Below are 9091 nucleotides of genomic sequence, written 5' to 3'. Positions count from 1 at the left end.
TAAGGCCGCTAGAAAGGATTACTTATACATACTGAAAAGCTCAAATAGACAAAAGCGTGATACATTGCAGACCAATCTGAACACCCCCCTCATCATGTCCAGCCCACTCATTATCTTAGCCAACCATGGATAGCGGGAATGTTGCTGTCTTTTTCTGTTGCTAAACCAACTAGGCTCATAATTTCCAAGGTTTATTCGTATTTACAGATGGCATACAAGTTTGTTAGTAAGGCAGATGAAAGTTCACAAGTCCCAGGAGGACTTTCTAACCCCCCCACCCCCAAAAAAAAAAGTTTACGTTCAAGTGGCCCTCCTGTGAAGTAGTGACACATGACATATGACGAGTCACAAATGCCAAGTCAATGCAGCTTTGGCCCAAAGGAGCACATTGATGAATTATGAGGGTTGCCACCTTATTGTCTCTAGCCTACTGCCCCTCACCACATCACCAGATGTCCTTCTCCAAAAATACAGTACCAGTCAAAAGTTTGGTTCCACATCTTCATTCAAGGGTTTTTCTTTATATTTACTATTTTCTGCATTGTAGAATAATAGTGAAGACATCAAAACTATTAAATAACACAAATGGAATCATGTTGTAAACAAAAAAAGTGTTTAATAAATCAAATAATATTTTATATATTAGATTCTTCAAAGTAGCCACCCTTTGCCTTGAAAACAGCTTTGCAAAATCTTGGCATTCTCTCAACAAACTTCATGAGGAATCATTTTCCAAAAGTATTGAAGTAGTTCCCACATATGCTGAGCACTTGTTGGCTGCTTTTGCTTCACTCTGTGGTCCAACTCATCCCAAACCACCTCAATTGGGTTGAGGTCGGGTGATTGTGGAGGCCAGGTCATCTGATTCAGCACTCCATCACTCCCCTTCATGGTAAAATAGCCCTTACACAGCCTCCACAATCACGCGACCTCAACCCAATTGAGGTGGTTTGGGAAGAGTTGGACCACAGAGTGAAGCAAAGGCAGCCAAAAGGTGCTCATGGTTTAGAATCAATCCTCAAGGTGTTTTTCACATATCTATTCGATGATAAATCATTCGTGGCAGTTGCCTTTCTCCTCTGAACCAAATGGAAAAGTGCACGCAGCTGGAGATAATTTCGACGGACGACACCAAGCGGGCACCTGGTAAATGTAGTCTCTTATGGTCAATCTTCCAATGATATGCCTACAAATACGTCACAATGCTGCAGACACCTTGGGGAAACGACAGAAAGGGTAGGCTCATTCCTGGCACATTCACAGCCATATAAGGAGACATTGGAACACAGTGCATTCAAAATCTGGGGCATTTCCTGTATGAAATTTCATCTTGGTTTCGCCTGTAGCATTAGTTCTGTGGCACTCACAGACAATATCTTTGCAGTTTTGGAAATGTCAGAGTGTTTTCTTTCCAAAGCTATCAGTTATATGCATAGTCAAGCATCTTTTCGTGACAAAATATCTTGTTTAAAACGGGAAGGTTTTTTTATCCAAAAATTAAAAGAGCGCCCCCTATATCGAAGAAGTTAACCTCATTGAGCATTCTGCACTGTACTCTTGCAGTCATCTTTCCCTTACAGCCACTCCTAGAAAGAGTAGCAACAGTGCTTGACTTTCCCCATTCATAGGCAATTTGTCTTATCGTGGACTGATGAACATCAAGGCTTTTAGAGATAATTTGGTAACCCTTTCCAGCTTTATGCAAGTCAACAATTCTTAATCTTAGGCCTCCTGAGATCTCTTTTGTTCGAGGCATGGTTCACATCAGACAAGACTTCTTCTGAATAGCAAATTCACAAACTCCGTTTTTTTTAATAGGGATGGGTAGTTCTAACCAACATCTTCAATCTTGTCTCAGTAATTGGACTCCAGGTTAGCTGACTCCTGACTAGAATTAGCTTTTAGAGAAGTCATTAACCTAGGGGTTCACATACTTTTTCCAACGTACACTGAGAAATTTTAAATTATGTATTCAATTTAGGCAAGAAAAATCAATGTGTATGTTATTAGTTTAAGCACACTATGTTTGTCTGTTGTTGTGACTTAGATGAAGATCAGGTAACATTTTATGACCAATTTATGCAGAAATCCAGGTAATCCCAAAGGATTCACATACTTTTTCTTGCTACTGTATGTTCATTTTATTATTTGGGATACCTGGGGGGATGTGGAAATATTAAGGTGTCCATAATTACTTTAGATCCAACTAAATAAAATAATTATTTATTAAAATTTCAAAAGCATAATGCGTGTCTCTTGATATCATGGATCATTTCTGTCTACTCCAAAGGTTATCGGCAGAATCCATATGTGGTGCCTCAAGTTATACTGTTATTTATTATAATTTGTCACTGAAAAAACAAACTTCTTATGGCTTTACATAACTTGCCATCACGTGGTTGGATAGTTACTTATCCAATAGAACTCTGAGTATTCTTCAATTGAAGCTTTTCTAACATCAGATATGTACAGTGCGGTATCCCTCAGGGCAGTTGCCTTGGGCCATTACTCTTCTCTATTTACAAATGACTTGCCACTTGTCTTAAAAGAAGCTAAAATGACTATGTATGCTGATGATTGCACACACTACACATCAGTACCTGCAGCCAGTGAGCTCACTGAGACTCTTAGCAAGGAGTTAGTCAGTTTCAGAATGGGCAATGAACAATAAAATTGTCTTAATTACATCTAAAACCAAAATGTGGTTCAAAGCATTCTCTTAGACTTTAACCTCAACTGGAGTAGGACATAAAGGATGTGACCATTGAGCAAGTTGAAGAAGCTTATCTGCTTGGAGCAACATGGGATGGTCATTTGTCATGATCAGGTCATGTTGAAAAAGATGTTGTAAACATAGAAACATATGTCTCTTATACACTGAACAAAAATATAAATGCAACATGCAACTATTTCAAATAGTTCATATAAGGAAATCAGTCAATTGAAATAAATAAATAAAGTCATAATCTATGAATTTCACATGACTGGGAATACAGATATGCATCTGGACACAGATACCTTTAAAAACAAGGTAAGGGCGTGGCTCAGAAAACCAGACAGTATCTGGCGTGACCACCACAAGCAGACACATCGATGGCTCTGAACGAACTTTATTTAACTCTTTGCAAACTGGAAACCATTTATCCAGAGGCTGCATTCATTGTTGTTGGGTATTTTAACAAGGCTAATCTGAAAACAAGACTCCCTAAATTTTATCAGCATATCGATTGCGCAACCAGGGGCGGAAAAACCTTGGATCACTGTTACTCTAACTTCCGCGACGCATATAAGGCCCTGCCCCGCCCCCCTTTCGGAAAAGCTGACCACGACTCCATTTTGCTGATACCTGCCTACAGACAAAAGCTAAAAAAGAAGCTCCCACGCTGAGGTCTGTCCAACGCTGGTCCGACCAAGCTGACTTCACACTCCAGGACTGCTTCCATCACGTGGACTGGGACATGTTTCGTATTGCTTCAGATAACAACATTGACGAATACGCTGATTCGGTGTGCGAGTTCATTAGAACGTGCTTTGAAGATGTCGTTCCCATAGCAACGATTAAAACATTCCCTAACCAGAAACCTTGGATTGATGGCAGCATTCGCGTGAAACTGAAAGCGCGAACCACTGCTTTCAATCAGGGCAAGGTGTCTGGTAACATGACTGAATACAAACAATGCAGCTATTCCCTCCGTAAGGCTATCAAACAAGCTAAGCGTCAGTACAGAGACAAAGTAGAATCCCAATTCAACGGCTCAGACACAAGAGGCATGTGGCAGGGTCTACAGTCAATCACGAACTACAGGAAGAAATCCAGCCCAGTCACGGACCAGGATGTCTTGCTCCCAGGCAGACTAAATAACTTTTTTGCCCGCTTTGAGGACAATACAGTGCCACTGACACTGCCTGCAACGGAATAATGCGGTCTCTCCTTCACTGCAGCCGAGGTGAGTAAAACATTTAAACGTGTTAACCCTCGCAAGGCTGCAGGCCCAGACGGCATCCCCAGCCGCGCCCTCAGAGCATGCGCAGACCAGCTGGCTGGTGCGTTTACGGACATATTCAATCAATCCCTATACCAGTCTGCTGTTCCCACATGCTTCAAGAGGGCCACCATTGTTCCTGTTCCCAAGAAAGCTAAGGTAACTGAGCTAAACGACTACCGCCCCGTAGCACTCACTTCCGTCATCATGAAGTGCTTTGAGAGACTAGTCAAGGACCATATCACCTCCACCCTACCTGACACCTTAGACCCACTCCAATTTGCTTACCGCTCAAATAGGTCCACAGATGATGCAATCTCAACCACACTGCACACTGCCCTAACCCATCTGGACAAGAAGAATACCTATGTGAGAATGCTGTTCATCGACTACAGCTCGGCATTCAACACCATAGTACCCTCCAAGCTCGTCATCAAGCTCGAGACCCAGGGTCTCGACCCCGCCCTGTGCAACTGGGTACTGGACTTCCTGACGGGCCGCCCCCAGGTGGTGAGGGTAGGTAACAACATCTCCTCCCCGCTGATCCTCAACATTGGGGCCCCACAAGGGTGCGTTCTGAGCCCTCTCCTGTACTCCCTGTTCACCCATGACTGCGTGGCCACGCACGCCTCCAACTCAATCATCAAGTTTGCGGACGACACAACAGTGGTAGGCTTGATTACCAACAACGACGAGACGGCCTACAGGGAGGAGGTGAGGGCCCTCGGAGTGTGGTGTCAGGAAAATAACCTCACACTCAACGTCAACAAAACTAAGGAGATGATTGTGGACTTCAGGAAACAGCAGAGGGAACTCCCCCCTATCCACATCGATGGAACAGTAGTGGAGAGAGTAGCAAGTTTTAAGTTCCTCGGCATACACATCACAGACAAACTGAATTGGTCCACTCACACAGACAGCATCGTGAAGAAGGCGCAGCAGCGCCTCTTCAACCTCAGGAGGCTGAAAAAATTTGGCTTGTCATCAAAAGCACTCACAAACTTCTACAGTTGCACAATCGAGAGCATCCTGGCGTGCTGTATCACCGCCTGGTACGGCAACTGCTCCGCCCTCAACCGTAAGGCTCTCCAGAGGGTAGTGAGGTCTGCACAACGCATTACCGGGGGCAAACTACCTGCCCTCCAGGACACCTACACCACCCGATGTTACAGGAAGGCCATAAAGATCATCAAGGACATCTACCACCCGAGCCACTGCCTGTTCACCCCGCTATCATCCAGAAGGCGAGGTCAGTACAGGTGCATCAAAGCTGGGACCGAGAGACTGAAAAACAGCTTCTATCTCAAGGCCATCAGACTGTTAAACAGCCACCACTAACATTGAGTGGCTGCTGCCAACACACTGACACTGACTCAACTCCAGCCACTTTAATAATGGGAATTGATGTAAATATATCACTAGCCACATTAAACAATGCTACCTTATATCGTGTTACTTACCCTACATTATTCATCTCATATGCATACGTATATACTGTACTCTATATCATCGACTGCATCCTTATGTAATACATGTATCACTAGCCACTTTAACTATGCCACTTTGTTTACATACTCATCTCATATGTATATACTGTACTCGATACCATCTACTGTATCTTGCCTATGCTGCTCTGTACCATCACTCATTCATATATCCTTATGTACATATTCTTTATCCCCTTACACTGTGTATAAGACAGTAGTTTAGGAATTGTTAGTTAGATTACTTGTTGGTTATTACTGCATTGTCGGAACTAGAAGCACAAGCATTTCGCTACACTCGCATTAACATCTGCTAACCATGTGTATGTGACACAAAAAAATGGATTTGATTTGGCATAATGCAGTGCGGCACATCTCCTTCGCATAGAGCTGATCAGGCGGTTGATTGTGGCCTGTGAATTGTTGTCCCACTCCTCTTCAATGGCTGTGCAAAATTGCTGGATATGGGCAGGAACTGAAACGCACGTCGATCCAGAGCATCCCAAACATGCTCAATGGGTGACATGTCTGGTGAGTATGCAGACCATGGAAGATCTGGGACCTTTTCTGCTTCCAGGAACTGTGTGCAAATCAATGCAACATGGGGTTGTGCAATATCATGCTGAAACATGAGGTGATGGCGGAGGATGAATTATATGACAATGGGCCTCAGTATCTTATCACAGTATCTGTTTTGGCCCCTGTATTTGGGTTTGAGTTCCTTAAGGCTATCGTGTAATTCCATTGTTGACCACTTGGGGGCCACTGTCCTGTGCTGATGTGTGTTTTTCGTTTAATAAACTAAACCCTGTAGAATAATTGTTTACATTCCAAAACAGTTCATGAGTTATTTAACTGAAAACTGAAATACAAAACAACAACGTGAATAAATGAAAAAACCGAAACAGTCCTGTAACGTGCAGAAAAACACTAAACAGAAAATTAAACACCCACAATCAAAAAGGGGAAAACAAGCTACCTAAGTATGATTCTCAATCAGAGACAACGAACGACATCTGCTTCTGATTGACAACTATACTAGGCCAAACACATAGAAATATAACATCGAAAAAAGAACAGACTACCCACCCCAACTCACGCCCTGACCAACCTAACACAAAGACATAAAAAAGGATCTAAGGTCAGAACGTGACAGCCAGAGATACAAAATACAAAAATAGATGAGAACAATTCTAGATCTAATTCAGGGTCAGGCATTCAGATGATCACGGAAAAGTCAGCGTAATACACATCATGAATTGGCCGGTGTAGGCTGTCATTGTAAATAAGAATTTGTTCTTTAACTGACTTGTCTAGTTTAATAAAGTTTAAATAAAATGAAAAGCTTTTTTTCTCTTCATATTTACACAAGGATCAGTGTTAATAGGTTTGGTATCTCTAATGCATGCAAAAGGACAGTGAAAACTGATATCATTAGCAAAGACACCACAAGACAAGCACTTGTGGTGGCTATTTGTCAGAATTAGGTGAATCAATTAGGAATTTGCTGGAATTCTTACATGAATCTGTGGTTTTTGCAATCATTTAAGTCAGGTTAAAGTCAAGACAAATATTCTTAGGCCAAGGGAAGCCAAGAACTGAACAAAAATATAAAACCCAACATGCAACAATTTCAAAGATTTTACTGAGTTACAGTTCATATAAGGAAATCAGTCAAATAAAATAAATGAATTAGGCCCTAATCTATGGATTTCACATGACTGGGAAGACAGATATGCAAAAAATGGGACTCACAGTCTAGGTATTTCTGTGCCATCAAATTGCCATCAATAAATAGCAATTATGTTTGTTGTCTGTAGCTTATGCCTGCCCGTGCCATAACCCCACCGCCACCATGGGGCACTCTGTTCACGACGTTGACATCAGTAAACCGCTCGCCTACACAACATCATACATGTGGTATGCTGTTTAAATCAGCTTCTTGATATGTCACACCTGTTAGGTGGATGGATTATCTTGGCAAAGGAGAGATGTTTAACCAACAATGTCTAGGATCTTTTATTTCAGCTCATGAAACATGGGACCAACACTGTACCTTTTACATTTATATTTGTTCAGTGTTAAAATTCCATGAGACAACTAATTTAGATGACAGAAATGGTTTTAAGTATTCATAATCCCTGCAACAGATACATGTGCTTTTTGGTTTATGGACATATCTACAACCAAAAGCTCAAGTGTTGTGGGCATGGTGATATTTAGAGAAAATGATGCCAAATAAGTTGATTACACATACAGTATGTAACAGTGGGGTTATCCAGATTTGTGGCATTTGAAAAAATAGCACTGGACGATCTTACCACAGTGGGCTTCCCAACCAGCGTAACAGTAACAGAGCTAACAGTTGAATTGAACTTTATGGTCACAAGATTATTACTGATAATACTCCTGGGAATATGGATATCTGTAGAAGTGCGATGATAACTCTGTGAAATAGTGGGAATGGGAAGAATTACTTGAGCAATATTTTATATGATATAGGCCAAGATAACTCTTGCCTCATTCCTATTTCAATGCAAGCCATCCCTCTTGTAAAACTGGGGCCTCTCCCAGAAGTTGTCAAAATTGTCAATGAACTCCAAATCCATCAAGGAACAGTAGGATTTAAGCCAGTAGTGTATACGGAGGAGACGACTAAAGTGATCAATCCCGCAACCTATTGTTGGTGGAGGCCCGGAAATGAGAATCAACTTGTTTGTCTCCTATAGCCTGCCTATGAGCACTTTGAAGTCAGCTTTGAATTGCTCCGATTTATGAAGTACGATATCTCTTCTACCAAAATGAATGACTACTGTGTGAGTTCCTCACGAGCATATGCATATGTAACCCAATATTGGAAAAGTTACCACTTTGTTACAATATGTAAATTATAATATGCTCAAAAAAATAAAGGGAACATTTAAACAACACAATGTAACTCCAAGTCAATCACACTTCTGTGAAATCAAACTGTCCACTTAGGAAGCAACACTGAATGACAATACATTTCACATGCTGTTGTGCAAATGGAATAGACAACAGGTGGAAATTATAGGCAATTAGCAAGACACCCCCAATAAAGGAGTGGTTCTGCAGGTGATAACCACAGACCACTTCTCAGTTCCTATGCTTCCTGGCTGATGTTTTGGTCACTTTTGAATGCTGGCGGTGCTTTCACTCTAGTGGTAGCATGAGACGGAGTCTACAACCCACACAAGTGGCTCAGGTAGTGCAGCTCATCCAGGATGGCTAATCAATGCGTGCTGTGGCAAGAAGGTTTGCTGTGTCTGTCAGCGTAGTGTCCAGAGCATGGAGGCGCTACCAGGAGACAGGCCAGTACATCAGGAGATGTGGTGGAGGCCGTAGCAGGGCAACAACCCAGCAGCAGGACCACTACCTCTGCCTTTGTGCAAGTAGGAGCAGGTGGAGCACTGCCAGTGCCATGCAAAATGACCTCCAGCAGGCCACAAATGTGCATGTATCTGCTCAAACGGTCAGAAATAGACTCCATGAGGGTGGTATGAGGGCCCGACGTCCACAGGTGGGGGTTGTGCTTACAGCCCAACACCATGCAGGACGTTTGGCATTTGCCAGAGAACACCAAGATTGGTAAATTCGCCACTG

The sequence above is a fragment of the Oncorhynchus masou genome, chromosome 29, assembly GCF_036934945.1.
Source record: "Oncorhynchus masou masou isolate Uvic2021 chromosome 29, UVic_Omas_1.1, whole genome shotgun sequence".
Classification (NCBI taxonomy): Eukaryota; Metazoa; Chordata; class Actinopteri; order Salmoniformes; family Salmonidae; genus Oncorhynchus; species Oncorhynchus masou.
This window is presented reverse-complemented; position numbering follows the sequence as displayed.